Source organism: Phyllostomus discolor, chromosome 8 (genome assembly GCF_004126475.2).
Source record: "Phyllostomus discolor isolate MPI-MPIP mPhyDis1 chromosome 8, mPhyDis1.pri.v3, whole genome shotgun sequence".
NCBI lineage: Eukaryota > Metazoa > Chordata > Mammalia > Chiroptera > Phyllostomidae > Phyllostomus > Phyllostomus discolor.
The window spans coordinates 32,256,430-32,274,655 of NC_040910.2; the positions used below are offsets into that span (position 1 = coordinate 32,256,430).

Consider the following 18,226-nt stretch of genomic DNA (forward strand, 5'->3'; position numbering starts at 1 on the left):
TTAGTTAATGTTGGGCTTTTCCATGTGACTTATTTGGCCAATGAAATATGAGTGCATCCTGACACAGGGCACATCAGAGAAGAAGATTTAAATGTGACTGCATGCTTCGCTTCTGCTCTCTGCCAGGACCACCGCACCTCCCAGACAGCGGCAGCTTCTCCCGCATGGATTCCAGAATGAAGTGACACGTCGAGGGGAGTCGGAACCTGCAGCAGGGCTGAAGCTCGTTAAAAACCTACATGTGACATGAATGAAAAATAAGTATTTGCTGTTGTTATTCACTACGATTTGGAGGGTTGTTTGTTACTACAGCACAGCTGTAGCTCAATAAAGGGAGGGAGCACAACTTGAGAAGTGTGTGGAGAAGGAAAACTGCATGTGTGGGGGGCAGTGAAAAACCTGCTTTGATCTAGTGAGGGGACTCATACAAGAGAAAAAAAGACACTGGGCCATATTACGGAAGCCAAGAATAGCAGAGGAAGACCATTGGCTGTACTCTATAGGCACTGGGAAGGCACTGAAGGTTTTGAGTGCATGAGCAAAGGAACAAAGGGAGAATTTTAGGGATGTTTGTCCAATAATATAGTGTTAGGATGAAGTGGAAAGTGGGAAAGAAACCAGTTAAAAGCAGCATGGTTTTTTTCCCTCTCTTAAAATCATTTGATCTGGAGTCTTTGTTTTACAAATAAGACCCCAAAAGTTCAAGTAAGTTACTAAGTCACTTAGTAACAACATAGTAGTAGAGGCTGTGGATGGTTATTTCCATGTTCCACTGACTATACCACACCCTACTACCTCCCATAGCTCTGAAGTCCTCTAAATAAGTGAAAGGAATTCTTCTGACATTGTGATCAGATATAATGTAATGAAAGAATACTTAAAATTCTAGATATACAAACATATACACACATATATATATATATATACACAAAAATTTAACAAGAATCAGTTGGAATGTCACCCTGTTACATACTGTTTTTAAAATTTTTTATGGAATTTATTGGGGTGACATTGGTTTATAAAATTATGTAGTTTCAAGTGTACAATTCTATAACACATCTTCTGTATATTGTATTGTGTTCACCACCCAAGGTCAAGTCTCCTTTTGTCACCATTTATGTCCTGTTACCCTCTTCCACCAGCAGCAGTATGTTCTTAAGCATGTGCTTTCAAATGTTTCTGCAGAAAAATGTTGATTTTCTGCAACATCTTGCAACATTTTCTGTTGGAAGAAGCTGGCACTCATTATTTCCACAGATAAAATGCAAAAGAAATTTAACGGGCAAAACAATCCTAAGGTTAAAACAACTGGTATGACCATAGTAACAAAATGTTTTCCTAGGCCAGAGAGGCAGAACGACTGCCCCAGTCCTTCTCGAGCCGGCACCTCACGTACCCGCGTTAGCTGCCCGAGGCTGAAGCCTTCAAAGTCTTCACGAGTCAAGCATGCTCCTTCTCTTTGTGCAGCTGTTCCACCTGACTCTCGATCTTCTCTTTTGTCTGCAGATACGTTATTAATACTCAGCTCACTGTGGTATGCATCTTGTGAGACCATGAAGTAGAAGAGAAGTATGTGAAACACCACATACACATAGGCATTTATTTTTTGTATCTGAGCAGGAAAATTTTAAAAAATGGATTTCAGCCCTGGCTGGCGTAGCTCAGTGGATTAAGTGCGGGCTGAGAACCAAAGTGTCCCAGGTTCGATTCCCAGCCAGGGTACATTCTTGGGTTGCAGGCCAGAACCCCCAGCAACCTCACATTGATGTTTCTCTCTCTCTCTCTCTTTCTCTCTCTCTCTCTCTCTCCCTCCCTCCCTTCCCTCTCTAAAAATAAATAAATAAAATCTTTAAAAAAAATAAAAATAAAAATGGATTTGACGCACTCTCTTGCATTTTTCTAGATGATGTGTCATTTGACAAAGACTCATGCAAACAACAGTATAGAGATAAGAGTGTCATCTAAATATCACACTCCTCACCTTTGTCCAGTGAATTTGTTCCATTTCTACTTCCTCAATAGAGTTTTCTTGGTTTCAGTGAGACATTTTTACTCACCCTGATCTCAATGTTCACAGAATATCCCCTACAGCCTGCCTGTTACTGTTGCCCTGGGCACCCCCTGCTTTGTGAATGACAAGCTGTAATGAATTGGGAGTAAGTGTGCACATGGCATTTACTTAAAAAGGGAAAATGCTTTGAAACAGCTATACCTACAGAAATTCAATTTCATTTACGTTGGAGGAAATGAGAAACTTGAATTGTAGGTGTGGAGTCTTATAATCTTTCAGACTGACAATAGCATGGTTTGGGGACGGTTGGAGCCTCACAGAATCGCTTCAGCCAAAAGTATTTTTGTGAGCACATTTCCAAACTCCCGACCATATTTTGATAAGAAAAACCCCTTTCTCCACAAATTCTCAGGTCCCCCTCATTGGCCCCTCACCCCCAATTCTGGAACCTCTGTCAGGCTGTTATGTGGCTCTCAGTTCTTGGTGATATGTTTTCAATTTGAGTCAACTTGATGAGAGAAAAATTACTAAAAAGTGGGAATGAGCTGTGAGGTGAATAGGGTTTTCCTATCAAAGTGGAGGTATTTTTAAAAGCATTTATTATTTCAAACTAAAACATTTATAGAAAGCCATGAGTGTGAAGTGTATGGTTACCAGTTGTGGCTTGCCGTATTGAAAAATTCAAGTTCATAGGAAATATTTACGGAGGCCCTGGCTAGCAAATAGTTTGTACATGGGAATAATTTGGTCCAGAAGGCACGTCATTTTGGAACAATGGTTTACTAACATAGTTGTAACAGGCAATTAGGATTCATAAATGTTGTCGTGATTGAGACATAATTTGGGGTCTTCAATGAAAATAATTCTGCTATTAACAGAATAGAACTTAATGCCGTATGTCCATGTCTCGCACATGACATGAATGTCAGAAGTGAGAGAGCCACCCCTCCATTTTCAATATTTTATAGGCTGTGATGTAGTATGGTTATTTTTTTTTCTGTGTTGAGAAAGATGGATATCATTTTTGGCACATTCGTTTTACTGTAAAGAATAATTTAGCTTACAAGCGGAAAAAGTCTGGCTTTGACTGTGGATTAAAGAAATGCTGTATAGCTAGGTTTACTTTCTTAGGAAAGGTCAGTCAGTTTTGTGTGGCATTCTCTGGAAATTTGTTTGGAACGTCGAAAATTCTCCTGTCATGTGAATTCTGGAGATCTGAGGGAAATATATTTAATCACGTTAGGTGAGAATGTTCCTCTTTGTGTGAGTTCTTGGTAAGCTCACGGTGTTTTTAACACTCAATTATATGTCATAAAGTTCATTTCACAACACTACATGTGGTGTATTATTAAAAAAAGCAGGCCACAAATAGTATTTATGGAATATGAGTTGTGTGTGTGTGTACACATGTAAAAAGAAAAATGTCTTGATGGTTAATAGTTAACTCTGGGTGGTGGGTTTGGGGTTATTATTTTCTTTGTATAGTTTTTTAGAGTGCTTGATTTTCATTTGTTGTTATGAAATGTGTCATACATTTTAAAGAGAACATATGTATAGTTTCAAGGATAATAATGAATACCCATTGTCTAGCTAAAAAAAAAATAGGATATTACTTTATCTGAGAAGCCAAGCCTTCCTTCTGTCCCTGCTTCTTTCATGGATGTAGTTACTTGCCTGAATTTTGTGCTAAACATTTCTTTGCTTTTTTGCATGGCTTAGCTACCAATGAATGCATCCATAAGCCACGTGTGATTTTATTTTGATTGTTCTGAACCTTAAATAAATGGAATCAGAGCGGATACATTCTCCTGTGACTTTTTTTGACTCATTATGTTGTTGAGACTCCCCCATGTGGATGCGTGCAATTAATTGTTTTGTGAGAGGATAATAAATAGCCTTTCAGCACAAAAAAAATCAATGAAGTTAAAGTTATTTTGATTAAAAACTTAAATGTTAGACTCACACCATAAAAATTCTAGAAGAAAAACATAGGCAGTAAGATCTTGAACAATTCTCACAGGAATATTTTTTTATAAATCATGTCAAGGGAAGCCAAGGGGGTGAAAAACAAATGGGAGCACAGCAAACTAAAGAGCTTTTGCACAGCAAAGGAAACCATCCACAAAATCAAAAGGCAACCCACTGAATGGGAGAACATATTCACCAATGATGCATCGATAGGAAGTAATATCCAACATTTATTAAAAAACTTATAAAACTCAACACCAAAAAAAGAAATAATCCAATTAAAAAATGGGCAAATGACCTGAATAGACACTTCTCCAAAAAGGACATACAGATGGCTAATAGACATATGAAAAGATGCTCGACATCACTAATCATCAGAGAGATGCAAATTAAAACCACAATGAGATATTATCTCACAACCGTCAGAATAGCAACCATCAGTAAGTCAACAAACAAGTGTTGGCCAGGATGTAGAGAAAAGGGAACCCTCGTGCACTATTGGTGGGACTGCAGACTGGTGCAGCCACTGTGGAAAGCAGCATAGGGTTACCTCAAAAAAATTAAAAATAGAACTGCCTTATGACCCAGCAATTCCACTTCTGGGAATTTCTGAAGAAACCCAAAACACTTATTAAAAAAATATATGCACCCCTATGTTCACTGCAGAATTATTTACAATAGCTAAGATTTGGAAGCAGACCAAGTGCCCATCAATAGGTGAGAAGATAAAAAAAACCACTGGTATGTTTACACAATGGAATACTACTCTGCTGTAAAAAAAGAAGGAAATCTCATCTTTCATGACAGCATGGATGGACCTGGAGAGTATTATGCTAAGTGAAATAAGCCAGTCAGAGAAAGACAAGTATGATATGATTTCATTTATATGTAGAATCTAATGAACAAAACAAACTAACAAAATAGAAGCAAACTCATGCAGAGAACAGATTGACAGCTGTCAGAGGGGAAGGTGACTGGGCAGGTTAGGTGAATAAGGTGAAGGAATTAAGCAAAGAAAAAAACACCTCAGATACAGACAACAGTATGGTGATTACCAGGGGAAAAGGGTATGGGAGGAGGTAGAAGAGAGTAAAAGGGGGATAAATGGTGATGGAAGGAGACTTGATTCAGGGTGGTGAACACACAGTACAATACACAGATGATGTATTATAGAATTATACACCTGAAACCTATATAATTTTATTAACCAATGTCACCCTAATAAATTTAAGAAAAATTAAACAAAGAGAAGGGAAACCTCATATTTACATTTAAAAATATATATGTTGGAGCAGTGCTGAAATAACCATGCTTCTATGAACTGAAAATTTGTTTCTGGTTCTGATATGTTCCCATGTAGATCGTGTCGACAGCTGCCTACAGAATGTGATTTTAGGGATCAGCGGCTTACACTGTAACTGAGAAACACCTCCCTTTTCTGCCTCTGCTGGGCAGCCTCTGTGCCTGAAATTCAACCATTAGCTGTTCCTTCCTTGGGATTTTAAGAACTATCTCTCAAAGGAAAACTGCATTATTTACCATGGACCATGAATTAGTTTTGCCAGTGACCAGCGTTAGTACTTGGAAAACAACAAGCGTGTCTTGAGGGGCAGTGGAAAGGGACAGTTCCAGACCTTGAGAGGGTTGGGAACAGGCTTCAGTGGCATGCTTAAATAAAGGACTCTGGACACCCCAAAGGCAACTGAGGACAGACTGAGGCGGCAATACCAGGTGCGCAAGAGACAGAGCAAGGAGGCAAGAAGGCAACGTTTTATCCCTTTTATGATGTTGCTGATATGTAGTGACCAGCACTTTCTGAGTACCTAGTATACGTGTACGGGAGCCATGCTAGGCACTCTCAATTCAAAAATATAACTAAGACCCAGTCCCTGTTTTTAAGGAACTCCCAGTCTAATGGAAATATCAGATGCACCAACAATCTTTGTATTCAGGTGGCTACTGGGAGAGCACAAAGGAAATAGAGATTGACTGCCTGGGAGTCTTCAACCAGGGAGCTGTGCTGTATGGATACTTGCAGGAGGAATGAGCCTGGTGAACAAGGAAGAGAGGCCATTCCTACTCAAGGGAAAGATTTATAGAGGCAAGGGGATGTGAGAGCACAGGCACCAGGGAACTGCTAATACATGTGGCTGGAGTGCAGGGTCCATCCTATACCAGCAAAGTGATAGTTCTAAAGTCTGAGCATGTCACCCACCTATTTGAATTCATTCTATGCCTTTCCATCACTGACCCCTGCACGGCACATAATATCATTTGCACTTAGCCTCAGTCCACCTCTCCTACCATGCTTTTCACATTATTTTCCTTAAATGCCTCTTTGAATCACACTTTCCTCATCTATTAAGATAGAGACCTTCTGGTCACTTTGGCAGCACATATACTAAGATTGTAATGATAACGGAGAAGATTAGCATGGCTCCTGTGTAAGAATGACACACAAATTCTTGAAGCATTTTGTATTTTTATTAAGAAGTACAGATTACAAGATAGTGTAACAAGATAGTATTACAAGATAGACGTATACCAGACTGTTACAAGATAGTCACGGGGACGTAAAGTACAGCACAGGGAGTACAGACAATAATACTGCTGTACACTGCACGGTCCAGAGGAGAACTGGAAATATCGGGGCTCGGGGGACACTTTGTAAAGTATTGGATTGTCTAGCCACTATGCTGTACACCTAAAAGCAGTACAAAATAATATTGAAAGTAAACTAATTAAAAATAAAAAAAATAAAGTTAGGAAACTATGCCAGGTCACCTGAACTCAGCTCCCTGAGTTTTCTACAGATACAGCTTGATGAAAATCACCAAAGCTTGCTATCTGGTCAGTGAGTATTTCATTTCATAAAGGGAACATTTCTCTTCCTTCCCACAGTTGAATTACAAAGTCCCAGAAACTCGCAGGTTCTCGTGAATGTGGATGACCTCTCTGTGAAGGCTTCAATGTAGGAGTCTGTGGGAGCACCAACTAATCACCTATCATGTATTTCAGCACCTACTGTGAGCCAGACACTGTATGACCATGGTGCCGTGTCATGGGTTTGTTGGAAAATAACAGTCTTGCTTGCATAGTATTTCTATAATACATAATTTTGTTTATATTTATCTTAAATTTTATAACTCCATCATAAATGTTTCGAAACCACCTATTTAAAGGCCATATATGTATGGTTTTATTGTACTTCACTGATCTTTTTTTCTGTTTGGATAAAGCACACATATAGAACAAGAATCGTATCTTAACAAAGCATATCAATATATCATAGTATAAATGTTAAATTGGGAACCATTAGCCATAAACAAGAAATTATCAAGTTGTAAGAAACAAATAGATCTGTTATCCAAAAATAAATAAGACTTGCCGAGCAACTCAATTAAATGTGATTTAGCAAATAATTACTGGCACCTTCATTAGGCGTTATAGAGTCCACTGCACTTTCCATGAAACAATCCTTCTGCCTTTGCAGACTGGGGTGTAGCACGACTCTGTATTATCCTGAAGGATCAGAGAATGGAGAACTTCCCATCCCTCTCCCTACACCCAACCTGCAGAAGCAACCATCCTATAGTTCGGCTCTGCTAAGTGGGAAGTCCATACGAAACTCGTCAGCCCTGTAATTAACCCAGAATGGGCAGTGAGGACATAAAGTAGTGATGAGCATGGGAAGATGGAACTACACATGTTAGTCCACACTCCACTCCAGAAACTCGTAGTGAATGTCACGAACCTTCCCCTCTGCCACTTTTCTCCTTGCACACCCAAACTTGATGTTATCAGTCTAGAATTTCTGATGCTCCTGAGAAAATTCCTGTGAGATTTTGCATGTGGCTCTCAGACCCTGTTTTCTTTGCCATTCCTCACCCGCCTTGGATCCCTCACTACAGGAAGACTGCTGACTGGGTGCCAGATCTGACTGATCCCAACAATCTGTCCAGGCCTGAAGTCTGGCTCCTAACCTCTGCGGTGCACTTCTACTGTAGATTGGTGTAACCTCAGCTTGTCTCTTATGGGAAAACATTCAAATGGAGCCTCTCTTTTCAGGCCCTGACACTGTGGTGAAAAACAGTGTTGTTTCCAATCTGCTGTTATGTCCTGCACCCTTCCATCCCACGTGCCTTATGTTTGCATGCTTGATTGGGGAAGATCCTTAGATGTAAAATTAAAAACCACATTTTCAAAGCATTACAGTCATTTTCTTATTTTCCCTTTTCTCAGGTTCTTAAATGTGATATTATAAATCTCACATATCTCCCCTGCCTCAAAAGGTGCTTTCTCATTAGAAAAAGAAAAACACAGAAATTCCAATGCTGTTCCAGACAGCTGTATCATGTTGAGATGACTTCTGTCTGGAAGGTGTTCATTCTACTGGACACTTCTGGAAACAAATATTTTAGCTTGATTTATAGTGCTGAAATAATTATTGTTATTTTACGGATCCCACATACCTCCATTGGAAGAACAACATTTGGGAAGCATCTTCCAATTGTCTAGACGCCCTTCTCTGCCCTGAATTATTTCAATTTAATTAAATCAGGTAGTACTTTGTGTCTACAAATTTCAGATAATACTTGTAAATGGACTTGGAGGTGAAAAGGACAATTTAGCAGGACATGTTACTGATATGATGCCATCTGCCCAGATATGTCAAGTAATCTACAAGCATATTCTTTGTACAGTTTTGTGTAGAGCCAATAATTATGGTATCTAGATGTAATCTGGATGGCACCCTTTCTCTCCACAATCGTGTGACTCTTTGGGGTTTTTGGGGGGAAGAGCCTAAGTTGTTTCATAGTGACTTCCTTTTTGCTTGCTCTCAGCTCCTAGATTCATGTATAGAATGAATAGAAAATTATTGTGCAGAATTTACAAACTGAAGAGCGTGCCCACCTTGCCAACTCAGCACACACCGGACTGGAATCTCCGCCTCTGCATTTGGAAGGGTATGGAGGGAAGGAGGTGACATTTGGGGCATGCAGGTAATAGATTCAGCAAAACTTACTTATTCAAGTAATCAACAAACTATTACTGGCCAACTAAGAGTCTACCTCATTCCAGAAAAGATTGAAAAGATACACCAGAGGTTCATACATGCCTTAAAATAAGATTAGAAGTATGCAATTATGCATAAATAGAAAGTCAAGGCCAGAGGAAATATAATGTAAAGGTCAAAGCTGGAGAGAAGTAGAAGAGAACCATTCAGAAGGACGTGAGTAAAGCTGAGTCCAGTTTGGTTCTGAACCTCGGTGACAAACCTGGAAAGTGAAACAAAGGTAGCTGGTGAAGTCTAAATTTAATTTACTGAAAAGAAACTACACAAACATTTCAGTGCTCCCCCCCCCCCCCCTTATTTTGAGCACTAAGTCACAGCGGGTTGGACACAGAGCTTTTGTAAGTCCATCTTGATCCTTCTCTGCCACAGGTAACATAACTGAGTATATTATTCTATTACCTTAAATGGCATCTGGGAAAAATTTCTCTCACAATATAGTCAATTTAAATCTGGGCTATAAATGAACTCACTTGGCAGAGTTGAGCTGATTCATTCTTTTTTTTAAATTTTTTTAAATTCTATTTTAATCATTGTTCAAATACAGTTTTCTTCCTTTTACTCCCATTCCAGCCAGCTGATTCATTCTTAGTTCACTTGTCAGGACCAACTCCAGTGATGCTACTGAGAGCTACTAAGAAATACTCATCTTTTTTTCGGTATTTCCCCTGCATATTCCTTTTTCTAGATCTTTATTCAGTCTGTGGCCTTTGCCTCAAATAAGAGAGGGGACCCCCCAAAACAATTTATTTATAAAAATTGTCTATTTATTTTTATATGTTTAAACTTTAGTCACCTTCAAAGTATACTCTCCTGTTGATACAATATACATATTGAGACATTTTTTCTACTGCTCAAAACAGTTTTGAACTCATTGAGTTTGATGCCTTTTAATGCTTCTGCCATTTTTTGTTTCACCTTTTCCATATTAACAAAATGTTTCCAGTTGAGGAGTTGTTTTTTTTTTTTTAAGAAAAATCTTTTTTTTTAGATTTTTAAATTTGTATTTATTTATTTTTAGAAAGAGAGAAAGGGAGGGAGAAAGAGGAAGAGAATGTGTGGTTGCCTCTCACGTGGCTCCCAACCGGGGACCTGGTCTGCAACCCAGGCATGTGCCCTACACTGGGAATCAAACCGGTGACCGTTTGGTTTGTAGCCTTCACTTAATCCACTGAGCTATACCATCCGGGGCCCAGTTGAGGAGTTTTTTATCTGGGGAAACAAAAATAATTGCTTGGGTGAGGTGGGGTAAATAGGGAGGGTGGGGCATGGCATCATGCTGCTTTTGATCAAAAACTGCTAAACACTCAGCAAGGGGTGGGCAAGTGTGCTCGTAAATCACCCATCATGAAATGGGCAAACATGTTGAAAGTCTTCAAAAAAATTCATTGATGCAGAACACAGCCTCTTATAACAACGCCAGCTGGTGCACTGATACAGATGGGTTCTTAGAGCAGTCACCTCTCAGGGGAAGCCTGTACTACAAGGGGCCCGCCCTCCAGAAGACAATTTCATTTTGTGGAGTTCCCCCCTCATATACTTGTTAGGAATTGCGGAGGGTCTGGTATTTTACCCTATTTGGTAGGCTAACAAAGTAGCCTGTCTTAGTTTCATGACTCAGAGCAATAGCAGTAGCCAGAGTTAATAGCACATGTGCCAGTATTCTGAGCTGCATTTCCTACAGAGTGACATAAAGATGTGATGCCCACACAATAAATGGTTGCATTATAGGAGAGGAGCCCTGAGCTTAAGGAACCTGAATATTTTATAATGGGCAGTTAGCACCCTTACTCCTCACTCCAGAGAAAGACACCATCTCTGTCTTCCAAGGTGGTCAGCTATACAAGCATCCTGGAAAAGGTAGTTTGAAACAATGGCAGTTAGTGTCTTTCCTTACAAGGAAGCAGAAATGTGACAGACCCATGGAGAATTGTTTCCCAACAGTTCTCCTACTCCTTTGTATCTGGTTAAATACTATCTATCCCTGAAAATAAAAATGTAAGGGCCATCTTTCAGTTTTCTTGGTGCCCATTTTAGAAAAATCTTCTCTCTGATTTTTTCTTATAATTATAGCTTCTACCAAGACTTTATTATTGTCTTCTAACATATACCTTCCTGCTCCTCACTGTGTCATGAGTCTTTTCTTTTCAAGGAGAATCTAAGCCTTTGAGGGCAGAAACCACTTTTGGAGTTTATTTAGTATCCATGATAGTATTCAATATTAGAGATGGTATTAGAGAATATATATGAGTCTAAGAAAAGACCACCGTTGGAAAGGTTGTCCGTGGTAATTGCCATGGATAAATACTTGCCCATAATTTATAAGTTGTCTTTCTATAGTGACAAGAGAAACAGCATTCCTAATTAGGGGTCTGAAAGATTTTACGATTTCATAGCTACAACATGCTAGGATTCTACAGCCAAATCTTAGCTGATTTTACTGGAGTTTAATCTTGGTGTGTAAGTGGCTTGTATTGATTCATCTTTGATTAAACATAGGGGATGGAGAGGATGCTCACGAAACAAGGCCGGCTCTATTCTTATTGACTGAGAGCTTTTGGATAAGTAGGACCATGCAGATAATGAACGAACTAGTTACCTGCACTGTGCAAGTCTTCTCATTCTGCTTCCTGGTACAGAACAGAGAATGAGATCAGCAGGTGTGTTCAAAATAATCTGCCATCCTAAGTTCCCTTTCAGTCTGCATATCTCTTAAAAAACAAGATATGTTTTAGAATGGAATAGAAGGCTCCCCTGCAGAACAACACTTCACAGATGCGTGAGAGGCGTGCCAGCCGAGTGGAAAGCGTAAGCTGTGGAGCTGGGCTGAAATCCGGACTGCACCACTTAGTCAGCGAGTCAGGTGAAGTAGTGAGTTTGCTGAGTGTCTTATCAGCAAATGTGGAAAAGAAAATGCACTTCTAGGGGTATTTGAGAACTAAATGAGATAATGTATGCTAAGCCCCAGTGCAGGGTCTGGCACGTACAGCTGGGCCCAAAAATAGTAGTTTTCATTACTATTCCACAATTCATTTATAAGGATGATCTGAAAACTGACAAAGTGGGGAGGTGATTGAAGAAGAATTAAAAGATAAGGTTGGGGGAAGTGATAGGAGAGGTGAGCACAGGAGTGTTTTAGAGCAGTGAAACTATTCTGCAAAGTACTGTAATGGGGGACACATGTAATTAGGCAGTTACCCAACCCCATTGAATATACAACACCAAGAATGAACCCTAAAGCAAACTATGATTTTTGGGTCATTAGGAAGTGTCATTGTAGTTTTATCAATTATAACAAGCGTAGCACTCTGGTGGGGAATGTTGATAGTGGGGAGGGGGGGTGTTGTGCGTGTATGAGGGCCAGGGGTATACGGGATATCGCTGTACCCCTATTCAGTTTTTTTCAGAGAATCTAAAACTGCTCTGAAACCTAAGGTCTATATAGATCTAAACAAGAAAAGATCCCTTAGGGGCATTCCCAAATGGAAAATAACCCAAGGGGTCTGGGCAGGTTTTAACTGTAAGCTAGGGCACCCACCGGGTCCCAGACGTGGAGGAAAAAGGATGACTGTTCTTCAGGGGGTTTTCCTGATTAGTGATAATTACACAAAGAATTTAATTTACAGGGCCATGGGGAAAAATAAAAAACAATATATAAACTTATCAGTCTTTGTAAATTTTCCATGCTAGGAGTAGACTTCTGTGCTCTGGAGGCTTTGCCTGCGTTTCAAGTCGGCTGTCCGAGTTTTTGCTTGCTTTTTAGGTATTTCCATTATACAGTATAAAATCAAAACTGTGATGTAGGGAGTAATAGTTTCCTTGTCAAATTGAAATAAGGTAATTGGTAGCTTTCCAAGATAGTCTGAAGGGGGTAAGTTACATTTATGTGATCTAAATCCATTGGCTAAATGCACAGGGATTAACATCTGTTAAAAGAATTGTGCTTGGCACGCAGGTGTTTTAATATTTGCATTTAGTATGTGTTTCAGAAACAGCCTCTGAGAAAAACATTTATGTCACAATCTGGTGGTTTTATTGTCTAAATCTGTCAGGACAGTCATTTTGTTACTCAGACTTTGTGACCCTCTTGCAAGCTGTAAACTCTTTAATGAAGTGAGTATATGGAGAAAGATGACAGACCTTCAAACTTCAGGGAAAGAGTATTATATGCGAAGAATCAACTTTTCCCCTCGAGACTGTGCCTAATATGTGAACAGCAAAAACAATTACATTGGTGATTTCAGGAAGTCCAATAAATTCCATTGCACAGCTCCACTTTTGAAATATTACATCACTCAGCAAAAGCTTAGGCTCATATATTAGCTGAAATGAACTAATCATGAATTAATTACCATCAGTTCGGTTTTGTGAATGGAGTGCAGAGGCAGAGCTCTGGTTTCAGTGCGGTCAGAGCCTTGCAGTCTGGCTGCGCCTGCAGTCTGAGTCTGTCTCATTGTGCCTGCACGTGGGGGGCGTTTCAGACCCTCTCATTTTCGGAGCCCTCGTGATCGCCTCCCATTGTGGTGATTGACTTAACCGTTCTGTAATCGACTTTGTGAAAATACGTTGTGCTCTGTTTTGTTCTGTAAGGAAAGGTTGTGGAGATAAATGCAAGATTTCTCCAGGGATTTTTTTTTTTGGCTGGAAATTAGGAAGAAAATAGAGGACTCAATTGGTTTCACATACTGCCTGTTTACACCTCAAGAAAATTAAAACTGGGTAAAACTGAATTATAAATGATTTCAGCTTTATAAAAATGACCCACGTGGCTAGGATAGCACATGATGGCTTACTTCGGCTCAATTACTTTTTAAGTGCCTGAAATGTCTTTGGCAGGACCACACTATTCAGTTAGAAATAGTGTTTTGTGTCTAAATAGCAATTAGCTTTTGATGTTAATATCTGCCACGTGGCTTGTTCTCCCACAATCACTCTGGTTTTTGACTTCTAGGTAGTTCCCAGATCATGGTTATTTCAGGTGACTTTGGAAACTCACCCAGGAGATTTCAGTTGCTGCAGGTTCAGACACCTTGCTGCTTCAGTCTGTCCCTGAGCCACAGGGTAGGGTGGGGACATGGATGTGGGACGGTGTCTAAAATTCTGTCTGATGGCGTTCAGAAGAGTCTTGCACTTCTCCAGGGCTAGAACAGACATCTACTGTGCTTCCTTCCCTGAATGCTGACACTGCTCATGGTCGTACCCAGTCCTATCAGCTCCCCTTCTCCGCATTTCTGAGTTCAGCACTGGTGAATGAAGACTGTGGGCCTCCCACCAGCGAAGGCTACGGAAATCCACAGTGGTGGTGCGTGTGGATTGCTGGGGTCCTTCTGTCCTCTTTTTCCCTGTGGGGTGAATCCCTCTGAGGGACCTCCTCTTCATTCAGAGCTGCTCTGGGCGGTGGGGCTGGGCTGACACAGGTAAATTCTTCCGCGTGCTTTTCTGAGCTCCACAGGATTTGCGCTGCTTCCTTGTTGTGGTCCAAATCCTACCCAGAGCTGTTTTTGTTGAGTGTTAGGTTTTATTTAAATTTAAATTTTAATTAATTAATTTATTTTTTATAACTTTTTAAATTTTAATTGTTGTTCAAGTGCAGTTTTCTGTCCTTTACTCCCATCCCAGCCCACTCCCCCAGTACTCCCCACCTCCCTCCCATTTCCACCCCCAAATGTTAGTTGTTTACTTATTCTTTTTGTTGTGTTTCTGGAAGAGACAAGTATTGGTCCATCATTCTGGTTACAATAATCTTCTACGTGGTGCTTTTTTTTTATGATTTTATTTATGGAGAGAGGGGAAGGGAGGTAGAAAGAGAGGGAGGGAAACATTGATGTGAGAGAGAAATATTGATCAATTAGTTGCCTCTCAAATGCACCTCCACCCGGGGACCGAACAACCGGGGACCGAACCTGCAACCTGGGCTCTTGTCGGGAATTGAACCAGTGACCTTTCACTTTGCAGAACAACGACCAACCGAGCCCCACCAGTCAGGGCCTACAAGGTGCCTTTTGAACTCAGCAGCATATAATAGAAATCTTTCTACAGCATTATATTAAGATCTGGCTCATTCTTTTTAGAGGTGGCATTATATTAATATGACAATTATTATTAGTCCTTCACTGATGGATATTCAAGTTTTTTTCCCCATTTTTTGGCATTATAAATAAAGCTGCAGTGAGTAACATTGAGCAGATTATTTTGTACATCTGCAAACATATCTGTAGGAGAAATTCCTAGATCTGAGAGTGTCAGATCAAAAGGCATGGGCATCTTATATTTTATATCATGTTGCCAAATTACTTTCCATGAAAGCTATGCACCAGTGCTTGCTGCCGGAAGAATGTGTTTGCACGCACCTTCACTAGCAGAATGCATGGAACTTTAAGAGTTTTGGTCAACAAATGCAAAAATAGTTGTATAATAATTTAAAAGTTTTAATTTGAAGTTCTTGTATTATGAAGGCATGTGCCTTTTAATATGTTTAAAAACATTTACAGTTACTGTTTTATGGCCTCTCTGGTTTTATTATTTGGCTGCTTTCATGTTGGGCTTCTGATTTTTTAAATTGATTTACAGGAACTGTTAATATATTAATAAATTATCCCTTTGTGATATGGAAATATTTTATCCCAATTTGTTTTTTGTCTGACTTTCTTTGTAGCATTTTTGCTTACAATTTTTTTATGTAGTTGAATCTATCACTTTTTTCTCTTACAGCTTTAGAGGTTTGTGTGAAAGAACTTCCTCACTACAAGATTATCTTAAAAATTCCAATTTTCTGCAAGAATTTTTATAGTTTCTAATAGTTTTTTCTTTTGTGGCAATTTCTGAAGGATTTTCTGCAGAGATGGTCATTTTTTTCTGCAAATAGAGGCAGTTTATTTCTTTCTATTTTGGATATCCTTTATTTCTCTTACTTCTCTTATTGAACTGGCTTCAACTTCTGGCCCAACGTGGAACAGGCATGGTAAGGGATATTCCTGAGTTTTTCCTGGTCTTAGGGGAAAAGGTTTTAGTCTTTCTCATTAGACTTTTTAAAAATCCTCACTTCAAGATATGATTATAGATTTTTATTTTTAATAGTTTTTAAAAATTTTAAACCTAAGTTCTAGTTCCAGGGTTTGTTGGGGTTTTTTTTTTTTGTTTTTTGTTTTTTATCCTCGTGGTAGGATATCTTCTCATGACTTTTTAAATAGGGTGAAAGGGAGAGAGACAGACATTGATGCGAGAAACATTAGTTGGTACCTCCCATATGTGCCCCAACCAGGGATCAAACCTGCAGCCTAGGTGTGTGCCTTGACTGGGAATCGAACCCACAACCTTCTGGTATATGACATTATGCTCCAACCAACTGAGCCACCCAGCCAGGGCTCCTTTTCATTCAATGTGATCGTGATTGTAGCTGTAAGTTTTCTGCAGATGCCCTCTATCAAGTTGCTGAAGTTCCTTTCAGGTCCTGCTTTGCTAAGAGTTTTTAGCAGATTTGCATATTTAATGTTGTCAGGTGTTCTTTCTACATTTGTTGAGATCATATGATTTTTACTTTTTAGTCTGTTAATGTGCTAAATTACATTGATTAATGTTTGAATGTTCAACGAACTTTGCTTTTCTCAAATGAACCCTATTTTGCCACGTTGTGTTATCCTTTTTACATATTGCTGGATTCGATTTGCTAAAATTTTGTTTAAAATTTTTGCATTTATGTGCATGTGGAATATTGGTCGATGGTTTTCTTTTCTTATAAGGTCTGTCTTGTTTTCATGTCAGAGAATTTCTGGCATCATGCAAAGAGCTGGAAAATTTTCTTTCCTCTTTAATTTTGTGGAACAGTTTGTGTAGAATTGACACCATTTCTTCTTAAATGCCTGGTTGAATTCTCCAGTGAAGCCACCTGGGCCCAATAAATAAGACTATGACAATAATCTTCAAGGACTGGACTTCCAAGGAAGTGAAGTAAGCACATTGACAATTGAGAACAGGACAATGTCCCAGCTCCTTATTTGAGGGTAAGGAGTGACTGAGATGTAAATTAGGTCAATGAAAAGAAGGTGGGAAGGGACTCCAATTGCATATCACACTTCATCTACTATTTCTGGTGCATCCTAGATGATTAGGTATTTTTACTGCATTACGTAATAACAGTTGGCCCTGGAATAGCACACTTAATGTAATTCACATTATCTCTATTTTAAAGATGAGGGAATAGATGGAGGAAATTTTAAAAATTCCTTTATTTACCTTTTGGGAAGTTAGTACTTTACTCCTAGCCTAAAAGAATGTAGGAACTGCTGAGAGATAGACAATGGAGCCAATTTTCAAAAAAGTCTGAACCAGAGAACTGATGGAGGGAACTCTCCCTTTGTTCAACAGGGTGCTGCCTTAACCACACACTTTAATGCTTTATGCACCGATATGCATTTGCTGAGGTTCTTTAACATTTATTTTATAATATGTACTCTTGCTTCTTTCAGGGCTCTCAATGTTGCTGCACTTTCCGTGGTACTTCATGGGTCAGGGCCCTCCCCTTGCCAACCTCAGTGTTTACAGCATCAAAGCAGTGACCGACAAATCACGCCTTCTTTAATCGTGTGGATTCTAGTTTTCTTAGATCGATTTCAGTTAAGTTGTTAAGAAAGAACAGTTCTTTCACACATTTAATTCTGAGAAAATGCCATTAATGAGAACACTGTCGAGTCACAGTCCCACCGGTCTCCAATAATCTGTATATTGTGTGACCTACCACATGCTGCTTTTGCAGATTTACACCTTGAGTGGAAACTTGCTGACGGAAGACCTCAAGGAAGAGGGAGGGGAGGAGAAAGGCGGGGGGAGGGAGAGCAAGAGAGAGGCTTTATTTTTAGCTGGACTTCTAAGTCAGGGTAGAGACAAAACAATCACAAACGTTCGTGACACTCACGTCCGGGTGACGAGGCCTGTCATGCTACTAAGTTCAGGATTTCAGTGACCTTTCTTTTAAATTCTAACCTACTGATTGAATGTACTTAAGAAAAATTCCAGAAAAAAGTGATTTCCAATGAGGTTTTTTTGGTTGTGGTGGTGGTGGTGATGGTGAGGGATGTGTGTTATTGATCTTATAATAGAAATAATGACTTCAACTCAGGTTTTCTAAGAAAATTAATGACTGCCCCAGGTTAATGGCCTTCAGCCAATCTCCCAGC

At 39.5% G+C, this 18,226-nt stretch overlaps 1 non-coding gene across 1 annotated transcript; it reads left to right on the plus strand.

Annotated features, from left to right (window-relative positions):
- Positions 1 to 6,359: 6,359 nt before the first annotated feature.
- LOC114504350 lies at positions 6,360 to 6,464 on the plus strand. Its single transcript, XR_003685132.1, has one exon. It is a non-coding gene; the product is annotated as a U6 spliceosomal RNA (small nuclear RNA).
- The last annotated feature ends 11,762 nt before the right edge of the window (positions 6,465 to 18,226 follow it).